Genomic DNA, 19,239 nt, shown 5'->3' with positions numbered 1-19,239 from the left:
TTAGGCACACTAAAGTGCTTAGGTAAATCAGGTTAATTTTATGTCACTTCTGATCACAGGAAATCATAATGGAAGGAGGGCTGGAGTGATACACCATATAATGAAAAGAACAGTGGTCAATCAATCAATAAGCATTTATTAAGCACTGCACTCTGTACTGGGGATACAAAGAAAGGCACAAGGCAATCCCTGACCTCAAGAGCTTACAATCTAGTGAGGGAGACAAGAAGCAAACAAATATGTATGAATAAGCTATATACAGGACAAATAGGAAATAACCAATAAAAGGAAAGTCCTAGAATTAAGAGGGATTGGGAAATGCTTCCAAATAGAATCTGGGATTTCAGCTAAGATTTGAAGGAAGCCAGGAAAATGAAAGGAGGAGGGAGAGCATTCCAGGCACAGGAGACAGCCAGAGAAAGTGTCTAGAACTGAGAGATGGAATGGCTTGTTTTACCCACTAGCAATGTCATCGTAAACTAATATTTATTATATTATTATACATTGAATATTTATTGATTATTATTAAATATATTATTATATTGTCTAATATTTTATATTATTGATTATCTTATAATATAATAAATGTTTATATTTATTATTGTATTTATCATCTTATTATATAATAAATGTTTATTGATTAATTTCAAGAATCTAAAGCCTAGAGAGGTTGAGTGAATTGCCAAAGGTCCCAGGGTAATAAGTAGCCTCACTGAGATTCAAACTCAAGTCTTCTGACTTTAGATCCAGGGCTCTTGCTTCTTTCCGGCTCAAGTTTCACTTCATCCAGAAGCCCACCCTAATTACTCCAGGCCACAGGCTCTTTCCTTCCTCTCAGTGAACCATATATTAACTATAGTCTAAGAACCATAAGATGGTAGACTTGAAAGGGATCAGAAAGGTCATCTACTCTGGCTTCTCACACTACACAGGAATCCTCTCTGCAACATTTCTGATAAGTAGTCACATAGTCTCTGTTTAAATGCATGCAGGATCAAGGAATTTACTAGCCCACAGAAAAGACTGTGTCATATTTTGATCTTATTTGATATTTGATCTAATCAGAGCCATAACTAGGAAGGGCTGATCAGGGCTTTGATCAAGAGTACTGAAATTTAAAGGGCAGTATTTACATTTGTCCTTCAGCAAATAGAAACTATTGAGTTTGGTGTCTAGTAAAACAATAATTAGTTAAAATAAGAAGCTCCCTGTGACATGCATCCTTCTTCAAATGCCACACTTCAAATGTCAAGGGGAGGACTGACTCAGGCCAGTAGCTGGTTAGCTCAAGTTCAAGGACAGAATAAAATGAGTCACTCATAGGTACCATATTTCATCGCATGATCACTGCACCCTTTTTCAGTCCAAAACACTGATTTATAACCTTTCATCCCATATTCGTCACGTGGTATAATTCTATTCATCATGCCACATAAAAGGTAAACAGAACAGCAATGTATTCACCAGTGGCATATGGATACACATTTATCTCTTGTTCATTGGAATCCTCCAGTCTAGAATTCTCAGCACAGGTGCATTGTCAATATTCAGTTTTAACATACGTTCACCAGTATTCCATGCATCCTAATCTTGCACCAAAGACAGTATAGTAATAAATGATTTTTAAGTAATACCAGCAAGATTTAAAAAAAACATTTCACATAATGATCACACTCCACATTTTTGTAAAAAAAATTGCCATAAAATCTGCAGTGATTATGTGGTGAAATACAGTAATTCTTCACCTTATAAAAGACCATAGCATAGAATGGATTTTCAAGGACTTAACATGGGTAGATGCTGCATCTCTGTTTGGAAATGCCCCTATTCAGCAAGGCAGGGTGTGGTAACTTATATAATTTTGGGGCATCTGCCAGGTCTGAGGGTCCCAACTCCACACAAATGAGCCTTTTTTATACCCTTAAGGGGCTAGGAATCTAGGAAGCTATTTCAAGGAAGTCACAGCTTAAGCCTTAACCCTGATGGCAATGAAGTCCCAGCTTTGTGGTTTTTCAAGGGGAAAACTAGCCCAATTTGTATGGGGAAGGGATTAGTATTTTGGTCCCACCATACCAGGAAAGCATTCCCTGAAGCAACCTGAAGACATCCAGTATCTCTGACTCCCCTGTCCATAACACACATACACTGGGACTTGTATCCTTAGGGTCTAAAGGTCTCTCTTCAAGGTCCCTCCCTACCCCTTAGAGTTTTGTGGTGCTTACCTCAAGCATTATAATTACTATGAGCTTTATTTTTTAGAAAGTTCTTCCATATATTAATCTTAGATCTGACTCCCTATAACTTCCTCTCATTGATTCTAGTATTGTTTTCCAAAGCAACAGAAAATAAATTTAATCCTTCCCCACTCATTTAGAATGGCTCATATACTGTTGTGAATTGTTAATTTTTTCCCATACATATGCCTTTTTCCACAATTAGACTGTATGAGTTCTTGGGTGTAAAATTCTTGCATTTTGAGATTGTTTCATTTATTGTACTTGTATCCCTAGTGAATGGTACAATGTCAGGCACTTAGTAGGCTTTTAATTCATTTTATGAATGGGGACTATGTCACATTTCTTTTGTATCCCCCTACATTGTCTAATACAACAATAAGGATATACTAGACACTTGGTAAACATTTGGTCATTCCTTGAAACAGAGAGGGAACAGAAAGAAATATCCAGGCAAACACACAGAGGCAAAAAAGAAAGACAAACACAGGAGGGTAAAATTCCAGATACAAAGAAAAGGAGAGACAAAGAAGCTGAAAGGGAGGTGGAAATCAGTGGGATGAAAAGAGTCTTGGGAGTTTCTTTAGCTCTCTAAGGTTCATTGGTGTTGTCATGCATGGCTGTCCACTTGGATCCACATGGAAATTTTCATTTCCTTCTGAAATAATGATTAACTGGTTAACCACTGTTCACAGTTCTGATCTGTTTAGCTATGGTAGCTATCTGAGAAGAAATCCTTGTGCATCAAGTATGTACTACTGAGTCAAGGGCCAGATATGGACTGGAGATCACTTTCGCCTGTTCTGGTACCTTTAAGAGATGCTTTATCAACCTAAAAATGTGCTTCTTCATAACTTCTACTTATTGTTCTTACTTCTTCCTTCTGGGGCCCAGAAGACCATGATAATCCCTTTTCTGTATGACAGTTTTTCTGCTACTTGAAGATAATTCTCACGTCCCACTAAATTTTCTCTTGTCCTAACTAAAAATTTCCAGTTCTTTCAGCCAATTACCACATGGCATAATCTTGAGGTCCTTCACTATTCTCTGAAGACTTTCTGGTATGAGGATAAAAATAGATACTGGACCCATAATTTCATTGGCCTAGGGAGCTCCAGTGATTTAGAACTGTAAGGAACCTCAGAGGCCATTCAGTATAACCCCATTCAATTTACAGGTAAGGAAACTAAGGCAGGGAGAGGTTCAGGGATTTGCTCAGGAATACATAGCTAGTGTGAAGCAAGATTTGAATCCAGTCATTTAATATCCGTGTGACCCTGGACAAGTCACTTAACCACTCCCAACCTTAGGAAACTCTTGCCAGTTCAGAATAGTGCCTTTTCTGCAACTTAAAGTTTTAGAAAGCTGCCAAGAGGAGTGAAGTTAAACTCAAATAGAAACAGGGGCCACTAATCTAAGAATCCACTAAAGATCTTTAGGGATCCTATTTGAGGGATTCACTAAGGATCCCTGAAGATGGCATGTTGACTTAGTTTTAAAATGTAATATCATCTGTCTTTTATTATATTTTTATTTGTTTTGTTACTATTTCAATTCCATTTTAATCTGATTCATGATGAATTCAGTAGTGTTATAGCTGTGTCTGACACGCTAGCCTGGAGAACTTGACACTTAAGACCCAAGGACACTCAGTCAAGTATAAATCAGAGGCAGGACTCAGTCTTAAATTTAGGACTTTCTGGCTGGCTCTCTATACATTATGCCATACTGGCTAAACAAGGTACTTGTTAAAATGTTGTGACTGGAAGTGAATACAATATTCCAGTGGTGATCTGATAAGGAAGAATGCAGCAGTGTCACCACCTCCCTACTATGCACTGTTCATCTCTTATGAAACCTAAGAATGCATTTATTTTCTTGGCCATCATGTCACATGGTGACTCACACTGAGCTTGCCATCTCTTCAAACCCCTAATGGGAAAATGGAGTTTGGCTTTCAGTTATAAGAATGCTTCATGTGACTGTCCATTTATATTGTTAGCAAGCCTAGGCTATAATGACATAATGACAAAACTGGCCCCAGACTGAACAACTAAATCAATAAACTGGCTCTTTTTAAATAAATATATAATGCTATCCATATATATGCATCTATATGAAGTGTTTTATAGATATATATGTATACATATATATATATATGGATATAGAACTAAACAAATGGTCTGGAAGATCTCTTTGTGTTTGTCTCGCATTGTATAGACACAGCCTCAGGGACCTCAGTATGTCATTTCTGAATGAAAACCTCGACTCTGTTACCAATTTGCCTTAAGGAATTCTTGTTGGAATCTCATCTTCTATCTGAAAAATGGGGGTAGAAAGATTAACCTTATCTGCCGTGGCTCATCTGAAATGGTTAATGATAGCAAAGTTTTTTTTTAATTTAAAATAAATATAGATCACATTTCTATAATATTTTATAGTTTGCAACATGCTTTTCCCCCATAACAAACCTGTGAGGCATATAAAAAAATTAAGGGGACCAGATCTGTGATTTCATTTATACAGGGAACTCCCTCTACCAGTGCAAGTTGACACTTCTTGTGCAATTTACTGTCTTGGAGATTTGCCCAGAGGACACTTGGAAATTAAGTGACTTGCTCAGGGTCACGTAGCCAGTGTGTATCAGAGACGGGCCTTGAACTCAGGACTTTTCACCTCCTTGAGCATTATATTATGTTGCCTCTCTACAGTGAAGATATTATTATCTCCTTTTTACAGACAGGGAAACTGAAGCTCAGAAATGGTAAGTTACTGGCACAAAGGTACAAAACTAAGAAGTGACCGTTCCTGTACCCAAACCCTTAAGTATTGTCTACAACTCTAATGTTCTGTGAATTGCCTCAGAAATACATAAATGTCAGCTGAAAAAGTGTAAACAGAGAAGAAAAAAATGTAAAGACCTGAACCTTGGGAAACAACCACATTTGGAAGAATGGTCAAGAGGGAAGAACCAATAAAAGAGACCAAGAAGGGAGTGTGTCAGAGTTGGAGAAGGACTATGATAATGGAGCATCATGGAATTCAATGGAGGAGAAAGTTTTCAAGGAAGAGATGAAATTAGCTATGTTGGGTACTCTAGAGAGATCAAAAAGAATGAGAACTAAAAAAAACCAGCTACCATATTTGGAGACTGGGAGGTTATTGGTGAGTTTTAAGGTTGTAGTTTTAATAGACATCTGAAGAGACTTATGAAAGATTCATGAGTAAGAGAGTGAAGAACTGAAGTTAATGTCTTTACTGTTAGATAATTCAAGATATCTGACAGTGAAGGGGAAGGCAAATTGTAAGATGGTAGCTAGAACAGGTAGAAAAATGTCACTTCCTAGTTTTAGAGGTATGTTTTGTTTTGTTTTAGCCATTTTTGGATTCTGGGTGTCCTAGACCATGGAAATAGTTGAAGTTAATTTGTCTTTGGTGCGTAATTCCTGTTTTGAAGAAGTTTAAGAGGCCATGGGTATGAGGATGTATAGTTTGCCATCTTGTTTCTCATGTGATTCAGATTTGACATTATTTGCCCGCTAAAACTTTTCCCTTTTCAACTATATATCTCTATAAGACCAGATTTTCTCCATATACTTCAACCACAACAACATGTCAACATAGTTAATACAGAAGCAGATGTGAGAATCTGTCTTCTTTTTAGCCAGATGTTAAAGAGATCTGCAAAAATATGTAAACCAATGTCACTCTTTTCATCAACTTTTTTTTGTTTTTGAAAAAATATTTTCACAATAATAATTTTTATGTTAGCATGTAATAAGTTTATTGTTATTTTTAAGTGAAGTAGACAAATATTTTTTAAATTATAAATTTTAATTTCTAATATGATAAGTATTAATAGATCTAGCCCACATAAACAAAAACTCTTTGGTGTCCTTAATTTTTAAGAAAATAAGTGGGTCTTGAGACCAAAAGCATTTGAGAGTCACTGATGTAAGGAAAGTTCATATTCAGGTAGAAATCAGGTTGGATGGCTTCTGAAGTTCTTTCCAACTAAAAGATTCTATGGTAGCCTTCACACAACAATGAAGCCTTAGAGAATGACTTCAATGGATAAAGGACTTTTAAATAGTTAAAAGGACTTTTAAAGTCCTAGATTTCTAAAGGGAAGTAAGAAATTAGCTTAAAAACAAGCCTGAATTGAGGATGGGGTGGGGAAAGAGGTAGTGGTAAGGGAAACAGGTATCATGAAAAGTGAAGTAAAGAGGGAGCAATATAACTCTTGCCCTCATAGGTCTTGGAGGGGGGCAATAGTCCCATGAGAGATGCACCATAGAAATGGGAACCTGGCACATGGGAAAGGACTCACAAAGGACTACAAAGAAAAATTTGGGGATAGAAGTAGCTGTGAAGTTGTTCCTCCCCTACCAAGTAGGCAGTCTATGGCAAAATCCCACTAGTCCCATCTAGTTATGACTGCTACTATTTCAGATGTCTTTTTGCCATGGAGATCTGTTACTCTCTCATAACAAGGATCTTAAGGATAATTTCACATCAAAAACTACCACCGGCAACTTTCCTCATATTTCAGTGGTTTCCCTCTCTCTGACTTTTGTTTGTTTATGTTTGGCGATGTTACTATTCCAGAAGAACTGGAAGATCCTTGTGATGTTCCCTCTGACTTATTCCTCTTATTCCTTGCCTTGTGACAAAGCAAAGGAAGAATCCTATTATGTGGTTTATTTGTATATCAGCATCACCAAACCCCTGGTTATCTTTTCCCCAACTAAAGGTAATAATTTCCCCTTCCATCCAAATACCTCTCTTTCATTCTGCCTCTCATTGCCTGCTTCTTCATTATCATTGGTCTGTAGTTTGCATACTTTCCTAAAGTTTAAATTTTGAAAAGCTTAGTACACTAATCAACAAAATGATCAACCACAATTCTCATGTTGAAATAGGCTATCCATCTACTGAGAGAAAGGTGATGAACTCAAAATGCATATTGGAACATGTTTCAGATATTGCCAGTGTGACAGGTTTTTCTTTTTTACTTGACTATGCATGTTTGTAACAGGACTTTTATTTTTCTTGTTTTCTCAGTGGGATTAAGGAAGGAGGGGGAAAAGGAAGAAAAGTTTCATGAAAATAAAATAAAATTTTATTTTAAAATTCTTAAATTGGCTTATTTAATACTTTCCTCAGCTTTGTAAACCTGACTGCAACTCACAATCTATGTTTTGACACAGATAGCTTCCTGAAAGAACTTGGATTTATAAAATCCAATCTATACCAGATCATAACCCTTGAAAACATTGAAAAAGAACATGAGAAAGAACACCAGAACATAATGTTTTTTAAATAAATAAAGTTGTTCCTCTAAAAAAATCTGATAAATTAATTGATGTTGTACCTCAAATAGTGATTCCTCTTTCCCTAGATGTATCCAACCTTCTGCCAAGTATCTTAATCCATAAGCTTTTGATGTGATCATTAAAAATTCTACATTTTCTCATCATTATTTGTGTCTTCAGAACTTACTTCCCACTTGATAACCACCGTGATATGTGTGCAAATAAAGTTTTTACTACCTCTCTCTTTGTAGAAAATGAAAAATTATTGAGCAACAGCAGATATTAACTAAAGAGGAAAGGTTCACCAAGATCTTTTTAGAATGATAAAAAATTTACCCAAGTCTGCATGCCAGCTAGAGTTCTGTTTTTTTTTTTAAATTTTATTTTTTTCTGTTTACATGTAAAAACAAATCTTAACATTCATTTCCTAAAATTTTGAGTTTCAAATTCTCTCTCTCTTTCCCTTCCCCTCATCTTGAGAAGGCAAATAATTTGAGACAGATTTTACATGTGCTGTTATGCAAAACATATATACATATTTGTGACCATGTTGTAAAAGAAAACATAACCCCCCAAAAAAAAGACCTCAAGAAAAAATAAGAAAGTAAAAAAGTATGCTTCAATCTGCATTCAGATTCCATCAGTTCTTTCTCTGGAGGTGGACAGCATTTTTTATCATAAATCCTTCAGAATTGTCTTGAATTACTTGACTATGCATGTTTGTAACAAGAGTTTTGTTTTTCTTATCTTCTCAATGGGATTGGGGAAGGAGAGGGAAGAGGAGGAGGAGCTTCATGAAAAGAAAATAAAATTTTATTTTAAAATTCTCAGGTTTGCTCATTTAATACGTTTGCTGAGAATTGTATTGCTGAGAATAGCTAAGTCATTCACAACAGATCATCATACAACATTGTAGTTATTGCATACAATATTCACTTCTGCTCAATTTGCTTTATATCAGTTAGTTCATATAAAAGTTCCCAGGCTTTTCTGAAAGCATCCTGTTCATCATTTCTTCTGGTATGACATTATTCCATCACAATCATATACCCAACTTATTTAGCCATTCCTCAGTTGATAGACATCCCCTCAATTTCCAATTCTTTGCCACCACAAAAAGAACTGCTTTAAAGATTTTTGTACATATAGGTCCTTTTCTTTTTCTTTGATCTCTTTGGAATACAGACCTACTAGTGGCATTGTTGGATCAAAGGATATGCATATTTTTATAACCCTTCAGACATCATTCCAGATTGGTTGTATTGGTTCACAATTCCCTCAACAATGCTTTAGTTCCCCTATTTTTCCATATCCCATCCACCATTTGTCATTTTCCTTTTCTGTCATATTAGCCAATCTAATAGGTGTGAAGTGGTCCCTCAGAGTTGTTTTAATATGTATATCTCTGACCAATAGTGATTTAGAGCATTTTCTTCAATTGCTATAAATAGCTTTGATTTCTTCTTTTAAAAACTGCCTGTTCATATCACTTGACTGTTTATCAACTGGGGAATAAATTGTATTCCTAGATATTTGATTCAGTTCTCTCTATATTTGAGAAATGAGGTCCTTATCAGAAAGGCTTGCTATTTAAAAAATTTCCTCAAGTTTTCTGCTTCCCTCCTAAACTAGGCTACATTTGGATTTCTTTGTGCAAAACTTTTTAATTTAATGTAATCAAAATTATCCATTTTATTTCCTATAATACTATCTCTTCTTTTTATAATAAATTCTTCCCTTATCCATAGATCTGACAGGGAAGATATTTCATGTTTCCCTAATTTGCTTATGATATCACCCCTTATATCTAAATTATGTACCAATTTTTATTTTATCATGGCATACAGTGTGAGATGTTGGTCTATGCTTATTTTCTGACAAACTACTTTCCATTTTCTCAGAAACCTTTGTCAAATATACTAAATTCTTGTTTTAAAAGCTTGGATTTTTGAGTTTATCAAACATTAGATTACTGTAGTCATTCACTCTTGTGTACTGTGTACCTAACCTATCCCACTTGTCCACCATTCTGTTTCTTATTACCAGATTGTTTTGATTATTACCAGTTTGTAATACAGCTTGAGATCTGGTAGTGCTAAGTCACTTTCCTTGATATTTTTTCCATTGATTCCCTTGATATTCTTGACCCTTGGTTCCTCCAGATCAATTTTGTGATTTTTTTTACTAGCTCTATAAAAATTTTCTTGTAGATTGATTGGAATGACATTGAATAAATAAATTTCTTTAGAATTGTCATTTTTGTTCTATTGGCTTGGCCTAACCATGAACAATTAATATTTTTCCATTGGTTCAGATCTGACTTTATTTGTGTGAAAAATGTTTTGTAATTGTGTTCATATAGTTCCTGAGTTTGTCTTGGCAGGTAGATTCTCAATTATTTTATATTATCTGCAGCTATTTTAAATAGAATTCCTCTTTCTATCTCCTCCTACTGGACTTAGTTGACAATATCAAGATATAATGATTTATGTGTGTTTATTTTATAACTTGCAACTTTGCTGAAGTTGTTAATTATTTCAACTCATTTTTCAGTCAGTTCTTTAGGGTTCTCTAAGGATATTGTCATATCATCTGTAAAGAGTAATAGTTTTATTTCCTCATTGATAATTCTAATTCCTTTAATTTCATTTTTTTCTCTAATTGCTATAGCTAGCATTTCTAGTACAATATTGGATGGCAATGGTGATAATGGGCTTCCTTACTTCATCCCTGATCTTACTGGGAATGCTTCTAGCTTATCCTCTTGCAAATAATGCTTACTGACAGTTTTAGATAGAAACTATTTATCATTTATTTTTATGCTTTCCAGTGTTTTTGATAGGAATAAGTGTTGTATTTTGTCAAAAGCTTTTTATGCATCTATTGAGATAGCCCAGCTAGAGAGTTTTGCTGCAAAAGCAATGAAATTAAGATCCTGCTGTCAGGAATATGAAGAAAACCACAAGTGCTAGAGAGAAGACTGTCAACACCTTCGTCTTATTGAATACAAATTAAATCAGATTGCTATTGACTGATAGTGTTGCGTGTGCTTGTTTCTTTCATTTGGCATTCAAAACTCATTTAAATTCTGACTGGGAGCATAGCACAGTATTAGATACCTCCATTAACAGTCTTGCTCTTAGTTTCTGGTGTAGCTTGGGAAACGACAACATATTTCCCTGAAATAATGAAGAAACAGTAACAAGCAGCAAAGGAATGTACTATAAGAGCATCCTCACCATCAAGCACATAAATCCCTACTACATGAAAAGTTGTTTCTCCACAAAAGCTATTTCCTAATCTAATAGTGAGTTGATGTTCTATCTGTAACAGCGATTCCTATTTCCCAAGATGCATTCAACCCTGTAGCAAGGATTATTATTTGTTTTGACACAAAGTTACTTGAATGAAAATCCTGAATAGATCATAAGAATTTCTTACTCTGTGAGATAGTTATTTGGCACAAAGGATTGAGATCCCAGCTACATAACTAAATAGAATTTAGAAGAAAAGATTTATTTATGTTCTGGGAATATTCTCCTTGGTTTTTCTTTTTTCTGGTGGTAGCTCATAGTTTATGACTGTGAACAAAAAGCTATCAGTCTGACATTATCAAGAAGAGGGTTTCTAGTCACTATACCCTAGAAGACTAAGTACAACTGACATAACCTTCAGGGAGCAAGGTCCAGCAGTGACCATTAGAAAAATTAGAAAAGCCCAGAAATGTAAAAGAGAAGTGGAGCAGCAGATATAATACCCAGTAGGGAGCAGTAGATGTGATTCATGTCAAGATATACATAAAGGTACCAGTTCAACAGAGGATAGCACCTAGCTGGAAAAAGACCCAGACAGAGCACATGAGATAGAGTAGTGTATAGGAAGGATAGAAAGATAAGGTACAGCCAGATTTTGAAAGGTTTTCAATAACAAAGGAGTTCGTACTTGGGCCTAGAGACAATATTGAGCCACTGGGGTTTGAATAGGAGAGTGACATGGTCAGAGCTAAGCTTTCAGAATTACTCTGACAATTGTGTGGAGGATAGGGTTTGCATGGTCCTGACCCTTCTTTAGTCTGGATCCTATGGTTTTCCCATTCTGGATGAGGTAGCTAGATATGGGTCCTGCCTTTTGCAGAAATCCCTGGATTTTGACTCAAAATCTCAGTAGTTTGACTTAAGTTTCGATCTCGGTCCCTTCTTGTACAATGTCCAAACAGAAGTTGGTCCTTTTTCCTGTCCAGGGCTTTATTAGATGACCCTGCATGAGATTAGGCTGATGACAGAACTCCTACAAGATGTCTAGAGTTTGTTGCTCAGCTGCCATACTAGTCCTGTCTCCTGCTGTGGCTCCATAACCATCTGTCTGGACACTGTAGCTTCCTTCTGCTTATATTGTCTCCACTCCAAGGACTCCAGGTCCTGGCACTGTCTTTGTGCTGTCTTGGATAGGATGGAACTACTTGTAGCCATATATTTCCCTTTGGTTTATTGTTGTTCTTGGTGTTACATTCTTAGAACTTTACTGAAGCTTTTATGGGGTGAGATATACTCCTTTGGTACCTTTTGTGCCACCATCTTTTACTACCAGCTAATACTAATAATAGCTAACATTTATATATAGTGCCTGCTACGTGCTAAGCACTTTACAGATATTCTATTTGATTCTCAAACAATCCTGGGATAGATGAAGAAACTGAAGCAAAAAGGTTAAATGACTTGTTCAATAATTGTCTGAGGTCATATTTGAATTCAGGTCTTCCTGGCTCCAAATTGAGGGCTCCATCCACTGCACCATCTCATTGCCTCTTCTAAGACCCTAGTAACAAATCTCAGACAATTAAAAAAAACCTTTTTATTGACGTTTACCCTCCTTCTCCCATTTACACTTCCTAATATCTTCATTCCCACATATCCAGATACTGAGATATTTCTCCATCATTTACCCTAGGTCTGCTCCTAAACTGAGCTCATAACCCACTTTGTACCCCAACCTCCACCCCTTCCTCAAAGCCCTCATCCTCAGAAATGCCCTGGACATTTGAACTTCTGCTTTTTTCCTCACCAATCTTCCAGTGTTCCTATATCTCTGCTCAAATATTTATAGCTATGTTTTTTGCTTTTTTTAAATTCAATTTTAAAGTCAATAAAATTGTAAAGCTGAGCCTAGAAGCAAAGGAGGCATGCTGTTTGTGAAAGACTTTGTTATCACAATGAATAATTGATTGAAATATCTATCTATGGTCTCCAGAAATGTTTTTTAAAAAAAATCAAAATAAACAATCTGCTCTTAGCAAAATTTAAAAAAGTACAAAAGGGAGAAAAATCAAGAAGAGAAAAGCTGTCACCTGTTGTCTTCCTGAGCATTGGTTAAATTAGGTAAGTGATCATTTAAAGTACTGTATTTTCTTCCTGCTCTCTAGAAACACATTTTTAGGTTTTTCCCTTGATGGTTTGAACCATGTGGATTTCTGACAATCCCTAAGTATAACTTAGGATGTAGGAGAGAGCAAACAAATAAATGGGTATAAGTAATTTTTTTAAATAGCAGGAATTCTTCTGATTATTTCTTTGTTGCATATTTTATTAGTTTTAGGAGTAATGTAGATACCCTTAATTGTGCTTAGGAAAATTCCTTTTATACTTATGCTTTTTAACATTTTTAAAAATCATAAGTGAATGTTAGATTTTATCAAAGTGTATTTCTGCTTCTATTGATATAATACAGATTTTAAAAGTTTATTATTTATGCTTTTAATATGTTGATAATTTTGCTGATGTTGAACAAACTTGCATACCTGGTATAAACTCTGCTTGGTTGTAATGAATAATTTTGGCAGTGTAATACAATATTCTCCAGTTAATATTTAATTAGCATATTTGAACTGAAGGAATCACAGATCTGGACCCCTCTCCTCCCAAATTTTTTATCTATTTTACTTGAGGAAAATTATCTGTCATCCTCATTTTTAAATGTTATATTTATCTGATTTTAAAATGAGCACCATATTTGCTTTAGGCGTTGAGTAATTTCTATCTTTTACTCTATTTATGAATAATCTATATAATATGTATTTTTCTCCTTAGAAAGTTTGAAAGAATTATGCTATGACTTTATGTGGACCAAATTTGGAGTTGCAGCAAAAAGAGAGTAGACAGTATGGAAATTCTTTGATGATTCATCTCATTTCTATTGAAATTATTAATTTCTTCTTGTGTTCGTTTTAGAAATTTGCTTTGTAGCAGTGGTGGTGGCTCTTTGCTGAGTTGTAAAGTAGGTAGACAGAGCTGTTTGATGCTCTTATTTTGCCCCCTTCCCAGGTTTTTTATGACTGGGATACCTCATCATGGGCTGTGACTTTCTAGCTGTTTCATTGGTCTACTGCCCTCTGGAAGACTGGCAGCTTTCCTTTGAAACCAGACCATGATAAAGGTAGATGACTTGCTTCATTGACAGTCTGTCAGATAGCTGCCCAAACACTGTTGTTAACTTATTTTCCCAAAGGAACCCCAGTGTATATATATATTTTCTCTGTACTGATGAAAATTAACCCAGAGGACCCTCAAATTCCACATTCAGGTTGGAATGGACATTCTGTATGACTAGAATGATGCTAATTTCATTCTTATCCTGTAATCAACAAGGATACATGGTACATAATTCAGCCCAATAACAGCTGTAGTCAGTGGATGGACTGCTCTATCAGCTCTCCGTGTCCAGACAGTTATTCCAGGTCCTAATAATAACTTGGATGAGGGGAGAGTGTCACCTGGTGGAGAAACAGTGCTGCCCCTTCCTGTGATTGCTTTTACTCCCCAAAGCTCAATACTTCAGTCTCAGTCATTCAAGTAATTCTCAAAATTATGTCTGTGTGACTTGGAGCTGCTCCCTTCTGGATATAGTTCCTCTTTCCTATTTAATATCATTGCTTTTCTGGATTTTTCCCCAGGCAGCCTTGCTTTTCTTTGGTTAAATTCTTACTCTGCCAGTGTCCTTAGTGTATGTACTCATTCTAATTTTATATGTAGTAACTCTATATTAGTGTGTGGGGGGGACATCACAGAAGGACCTAGCCAAGGTTCAATATATTTGGGAGGTTGCAAAAATGAACCAATAACTCTCTTTTTCAGTCTTGAGCTCCTAGCCAGTAATATCACTCTGAGAAATATTAGAATTTTAAATCTTTTTCTGTCCTCTCCTCAGAAGTTCCTAATTACTTTCACTCAGTGCTACGTTCAAGCAACAGCATAAGCAATTCAGCAATTTGTTGATCAACATTTTATCACATTTTCTGACTTAAGAACTTTTAGCTATTTCTCTTTGATTTTCTTTATTATTTTTCTTCTCATTCATTTAAAAAATTTGACTGAAAAGTTTGGGAAAGAGCTGAGGTCCTCTAGGACCTAGGCATCAAGTTTTGAGGCCAGCAAATCTATGAAGTGCTGTCAAATCAGATGAAAATGTAATTGGGAAATGCTTATCAAAATAAGTAGAAGTATAATGTAATAGAGATAATATTAAAATATGGTTTTCTAAGTCAACATGAGCCCACATGAATTCATGTGGTTCGGAGGCCTTTTTTTTTTTAATTTGAGCTTGACACTATCCCTATAGGACTTTCATCTAGACATCTTCACAGCTGCCCCCTCATAACAAATCTCATCTATTCTTAAAAATATATATATTACTACATATTAACTTAGACCAATTATATCTACCTTTTTCTTTCACTGCCCACTTTATATTTTTGTGTTGCCTATTAGATATTTTGCTACCTGCTATATTTGAAATGGAGATGAAAATTAATGTATGAGATGAAATGGATTCTCTACAAAAAGGAGGAGGTTAAGTATAGTGGATCAAATGCTGAATTTGGAGGCTAGAGATCTAGAGTGAATCCCCTACTCCCACCCCCCAGATTCTCAATGGCTCCAAGCAAGTTACCTGACTTCTCTGTATTTCACTACAGAATAGGGATATCTACTTCATAGTTGTTGTGAGGCTTACATGAGATAATGGACATACAGTGCTCTGAAAAATGTTACCATATGAATGCTGGTTACTATTTTTTTTTACTTTAGACCAGGTCTAAACTCCACTACTTCAGCATGTAAAAGGATCTCCTAGTCAATTTCCCCCTTTGAAAAATAAAAATATTTTTTTTAAATTTTCATTCCCCTGTTCTAGGTCACACTGCACCAACTTTCCTAGGTCTGTACTGGACAAACTAGAGGTCACAATGTATATTTCTTATCATAGAAATCCTCAGGTAAATAGGTGGATGAAATTTAGAACAGCCTGTTGTTTCGTTGTTGTCGTTCAGTTGTTTCAATCATGTCTAGTTCTTTGTGACCCCATTTGGGGTTTTCTTGGCAAAGATACTGGAGTAGTTTTCTATTTCCTTCTCAGCTCATTTTACGATAAGGAACTGAGGCCAACAGCATTAAGTGACTTGCCCAGCGTCACACAGCTGGTAAGTCTAGATTTGAACTCAGGGAGATGAGTCTTCCTGACTCCAGGCTCTGCCTTTTATCCACTTCACCACCTGACTGCTCATAGAAACAACCTGGCAAGTTCATAATTATTAGGAATGAGAGGAAAGATAGGTATCAATCAATAAGTTTTATTAAACATCTACTATGTGCCAGGAACCTTACTAGGCACTGAACATATAAATACAAAGTACTGAACAATCCCTACTCACAATGAGCTTACATTCATTCTAATGGAGAAAGAATAGGAAAGAAATCAGATCTGCATAAGGATGGTGAGCAGTGTTGGGTTACCCAAGATGGGGCTCAAACATTTAACTGGTTTTCCACAGAGTTGTCTGAGATCATTACAGTATCCCAGATTGCTGAGTGTATGGTTATCCAAATGGTGTGGCAAGATACGAAGCATTACAATATAGGAAAGATAGCATTAAAAATCCTGGTTTTTAGTCCTAGTCTGTCACTAACTGGCTAAGTGACCTTGGACAAGCCAATTAAACTCTTTGGACCTTGGATTCTTTATCTGAAAAATTAAGAGCTTAGCTAGATGACTTCTCAGGTCCCCTCTCACTCAGACTCAATAAATTTGCCATTTGAGGACACAAGAAATGGAGTGGACAACCTAGAGCTATTCATGTCCACTTGCAAATGCTAAAATTCAACAGTGGGCTTTCTCTCCCTGGTTATAATTTGTGTTTCATAGATCTAGACATCTAACTCAAATAGTTTTTTTAAAGGCTCCAGGTTTCTGTCTCACACATTCTAGGGCATTATCTTCTATCATTTTGAATGCTATTTTTTATGATAAATGAAAGGATACTTTTCTCCACGTTGAACATATAAAAATGACAATGTCTAAAATGACTCGTTAAGACAAGTTCTGCAAAAGAAAATATAATACGAACTATATCTTTATGAGCTAGTTTTCAGATATCTCAGAGAAAGCATAATTCATAATCTGAGAGAATGAAACCAAATTTTTGCATATCTTACCCAACAGTTACCAAATATCAGACAGTAATAGCACTATACTTGATTTGTACCTCAGAAATGAATTCTAGTGATAGGTGGAAGAATTAAGCCATTCATTAGGCTGTTGGTAGATGAGAGACTGAATGCGATCAAAGACAAAAAATTTCAGTCAATTAGAATATCCAGTAGGTAACTTTGTTGTTCTTGTCATCAATCATTTATAGCACCTCTTGTGTGTGCGTGGTGGTGGGGGGACGTTGTGCTCAGAAGCATTGTTCTAGGTTATATGCTGTATGATTCTGAGAATACAGAGATCATAGGATCCTAGATTCAGACCTGGAATGGACATTACAAGTCATGGAATTCAACCCCTTCATTTTTAGATGAGGAAACTGAGACCCAGAGAGGTGAAGTGACTTGCCCAGTGTGACACAACTGATAGACATCTAATTGTAGAATTTTAAACCAGATAACTTCCTGCCTCTTAAGTCTAGCACCCTGTTCTCTATAGTATTTTGTCTTTTAAGATAGATACATAGTCAGACAGACATAGACCTTGCTTTCACATGATTATCATCAATTCAGGAGTTGTTGCTCAGGAAATCATAGAAGATTCTCCTAATTAGAAGGGAGCTCAGCAGCCATCTAAACCAACATGGATCTAAATAAGAATAACCTTTATAATATCCCCAGTGTACCTTCACCTATCCTTTGATTGGAGTGCTACCTCCAGCATTCAGTAACCTCTACTCCTTTTGAAGTTCATGCAATTCATTTCTACCACTCAATTAAAATCCTAGTAGCTATTGTCTACAAACTCCCAGGTCACTCTCTTTCCTTCCTCCACAAGTTCAGCACCTTACTCACTATGTTTCTCACTTCCCCATATCTTACCTTCATGCCTGAGGACTTCAATATTCTTACTGATTCTACCCAAAATATCCTAACTACTCAGTTCCTTAAACTAGTCACTTTCCATGACCTACTTTTCCATCCCACTTCAGCTACACACAACAATGGTCACAGCCTTGGTCTTGCCCTCATCCATGAATACACTACCTCCATTGGTTGGTGATGATCTCGAAAATCCTCATAATTGAATGTAATTTATTGGCTTTCTATCTCTCTCCCAGCATTTCCATTTCAAACCCTACTCTTTGTCCATACCATGACCTCCAATCTCTCCAACCCTCAGTTCCTTCACAGGCCATCTCCCTATGCACTTATCACTCTCTCTTCTTTTCCTTATCTTTATGCCTTGGAAATCCAGTTCAATTCCACATTGTCCTCTTCTCTTGAGTCCCTAACTCCCTTATATCTCTGATTATGCCCTACCAAATCTCAGCCTTGGGTCACTCCCACTATCCACCGCCTTCATTCTTATGCACAGGCTACTATACAAAGGTGAGAAAATCACATAATCGTTCTGAATGGGTTCATTTCAAATTTATGTTACACAACCTCAATTAGGCTCTCACTGCTGCTAGGCAGTCCTAAGCTAGCTCCCTTACTGAATCACTCTCCTAGATCTCATACATCTCCCAGAGAATAAAGAAGCTATTGTCAACCCAGCTGTAAGAAAAACACAGTTTGAATTTGCTTATTGACCTTCAACAACTCCCCTGTGAACAGGCGATATAGTGAGAACAATACAACACAGTTTCTAAAGGAAGCTTGACTCACATTTCCAGGAGGACTGGTCTTTAGATGATGACAGAAATTCTAGATTAGGTATCTTGGTTTAGCCGAAGGTGTGGTTCATAGGAAATGACGTGGATTAGGACTCACAAAAATTAGTGTTTTCCCCAGCCTCAGCTGTCTGGTCACTGGCAGGGAGCTCTGACTCTTTCTGGCTTTGGCTAACCAATCATGGAGCAAGGTGAAAGAACTTAGCAGCCAAGCTCATCAAGAAGCAGTCCCTTCATCATCTTTCTCTCTGACATTTGAGCTTGGCACACCATTTTGTGTCACTTTTGTATTATCAAGTCTTCTTCACTCCTATTCTAGGGTAAAAGGCCCATCAATCTGTGGTAACAGAGAGGATGGTAACTACAACATTTCAGAATGATCACTTAAGAACATAAACAAGTATTGCTAACTCCTTCATCTGACTCTGGCTAGAGTCCGTGCCAATGTTGCCTTCTTCCCGTACCTACTTATTAGTGTTCTAATGAAGAGCATGTAAATAATAAAGGAATCACTCATAAATTAATTTACTTTCCACAATTT

At 36.2% G+C, this 19,239-nt stretch overlaps 1 pseudogene across 6 annotated transcripts in view; it reads right to left on the bottom strand.

The window, feature by feature from the left end:
- LOC140533362 (ribose-phosphate pyrophosphokinase 2 pseudogene) overlaps positions 1–19,239 on the bottom strand; it is a 52,835-nt pseudogene that overhangs the window by 13,993 nt on the left and 19,603 nt on the right. The gene's annotated exons all lie outside the window — the stretch shown is intronic.

This window comes from Notamacropus eugenii, chromosome 3 (assembly GCF_028372415.1).
Source record: "Notamacropus eugenii isolate mMacEug1 chromosome 3, mMacEug1.pri_v2, whole genome shotgun sequence".
Lineage (NCBI taxonomy): Eukaryota > Metazoa > Chordata > Mammalia > Diprotodontia > Macropodidae > Notamacropus > Notamacropus eugenii.
Note: the sequence above shows the minus strand (reverse complement) of the source record. Positions and strands in the feature narration are given on the sequence as shown.